The sequence below is a fragment of the Elephantulus edwardii genome, unplaced genomic scaffold (genome assembly GCF_000299155.1).
Source record: "Elephantulus edwardii isolate Elephantulus edwardi_28Jun2011 unplaced genomic scaffold, EleEdw1.0 scaffold00022, whole genome shotgun sequence".
NCBI lineage: Eukaryota > Metazoa > Chordata > Mammalia > Macroscelidea > Macroscelididae > Elephantulus > Elephantulus edwardii.
The window spans coordinates 8263104-8265708 of NW_006399772.1; the positions used below are offsets into that span (position 1 = coordinate 8263104).

The window sequence follows — 2605 nt, forward strand, 5'->3', positions numbered from 1 at the left end:
CTGTTCAGAGTGAAAAGAAAAATTCAAACTGTATGTATTGGGAAATTTATATCTGATTAAAAAATGATACCCAGAATATATAAAGAACATTCAAACTTCAATAAGAAGAAAATGCATAAACCAACCGAAAATTAGACAAGAAGTTGTTTATAGAACAAGATATCTGAAAGGAAAAGAACATGTGAAAAGATGCTCAATTTAATTAACAAAGAGGGAAATGAAAGTAAAATCACAATGAGATGCCACTATGTACTGTTGTTGTTGATTTTCTTTGAGTTGAGCATAACTCATAGTGACCCTATTAACAAAAGGCTTGAAGACTACTACTAGAATGAAAGGTATTAACCATACTAGAAACCCTATGAACCTAGAGAAAGGATGAAAGTCAAGTGTTCAGGGCTTCCGTTCATAGGGTCACTATGAGTCACCTATGACTCAACAGCACTCAACAACGACAACAACACCATGCCAAGTGGTTGTTTTTTTATCTTTAAATTTTTTTATATTGGTTTGCTTACAAAATTAATATACATTGTGTTTCACACTATTCTTCATTCTCATTGTGTTATTTTTTTAAATTTAGGTTGTTTATTTTTCATTTCAATGAAAATCTACAAAGATTTTGGGATTCCATTCATTCATTGTTGCACCCTTCTCCCCGCACAAACCCCTCCCCCCCATTTGCTCCTCTCCTTGAAAAGCAAAAGAAAACCTCCCTCATTGGTACACAATTCCCCCCACCCCCCGCACCTCCCCAAACCCCACCCCCTACCCTCTCATTGTGTTTTATATAATCATCCCATGCATTATGTTTTATAAAATTAACCACCGTTGGACCTTGCCCACCATTACCCTGTCTTTTCAGGTTCCTGCACAATCCTGCTATTTCCTTCACTGTTTCTTCCACCATTGTCATACATTGCAGAAAATATAGAACCACTTGAGCACTTTCCTATGGTGTTCATATGGCCCAGTCATCTTAAACCAACATCATGCAGTCTGTTTAATAAAAGCATATTAAATTTCTTGAGGCACAGAGTGAAAATGGCCAGTCTATGTCACCCTCTTCCTCTTCAGTGAGGCGGCCGAGTGATAGACGCAGAGATGCAGATCTTTGTGAAGGCCCTGACTGGCAAGAACATCACTCTTGAGGTCGAGACCAGTGACGTCAAGAATGTCAAAGCCAAAATCCAAGACAAAAGGGCATCCCCCCTGACCAGCAGCGGTACACTCTCAGACTACAATATCCAGAAAGAGTCCACCCTGCATCTGGTGCTGAGTCTGCTTGGTGGTATTATAGAGGCCAGCTCGCCCAGAAATATAACTGCGACAAGATGATCTGCCTCAAGTGCTATGCGCGCCTGCATTCCTGTGCTGTCAACCGCCTCAAGAAGAATGTAGGCACCCAACAACCTGTGCCCAAAGCAGAAGGTCAAATAAGAGCCCTCTCTTCACTGGCTCCCTTGCCTCTTGCAGGTGGCCTCTGTCTGAGCCCCATGGCCCTGGGCTTTCAATAAAGTCTCTTTCACTGAACTGAAAAAAAACCAACACAACAAAACATAGAGAAAGAGAATGGTCAGTCTAAATGACCACCACATGGGATATATTCTTACATTGTGGGATCAAGAACTAAAGATTACAAAATCCATAAATGGCTGAAAGACCATCTGACCTGAAAATCCACTGCCACAGTAAAAAGTTTACAACAGTTTTGCTTCACAGCCTCCATCAGATCACTGAAGCTGCAAATCCTTACAGGAAAAATGCCCATCTTCTCTCATGGAGTGACTAAGTGAATTAAAACAACTTCTCATTTGTCAACCCCTCAGCCTCACAGGCAAGAACAGTTTTTCTGGTAACTTAATCTTCCTCATGCATGTAAAATATTGCTGAAAATCATCCAAAAATGGCTAGAACAGCACAATGATAGAGAACTTCCAGAAATTCAAGATGAGTTTAAAAGAGGTCAGGGCACTAGGGATATCAGTGTTGATGTCAAGTGGATCTTGGCTGAAAGCAGAAAATGCCAGAAGAGTGTTTATCTGTGTGTTATTGACTATGCAAAGACATTGGACTGTATGGATTATAACAAACTATGGCTAACTTTGAGGAGAATGAGTATTCTAGAACACTTAACTAATTATGCTTATACAAAAACCTTCAGTACGCAGATGACAAAATCTTGATTGCTGAAGTGCTTGCTGCAGAAGGTTAAACACGGAGATGCAATAGGGGATTGCATCTCAATGTCAAGAAAACAAAACCCTTACCATTTGATCAATAGGCAACTGTTAACAACTTCATCTTACTTGGATCTACAATCAATAAATTTGTTACCAGCAGTCAGGAGATCAGGAGATAGATTGCACTGTGAACGTCTTCAGTCTTTCCTCAATAATTTGGGACCTCTCCAAATTATTATAGAGCAATATTGTCATTTGAGAGCTAAGGTGTACCCGATTCAAGCCATTCATGGTTTTTTCAGTCACTTGTTAATGCCTCCGAGAGATAGACAATGAATAAGGATGACAGTGGAAAAACTGATGCCTTGGAATTGTGGTGTTGGAGAAAATTCTTAATATCTCATGGACTGCCAGAAGTACAA

The 2605-nt window shown here is 39.8% G+C and overlaps 1 pseudogene; it reads left to right on the plus strand.

Annotated features, from left to right (window-relative positions):
* Nucleotides 1-1104: 1104 nt before the first annotated feature.
* Nucleotides 1105-1440, plus strand: LOC102857597 (annotated as a pseudogene).
* Nucleotides 1441-2605: the final 1165 nt, after the last annotated feature.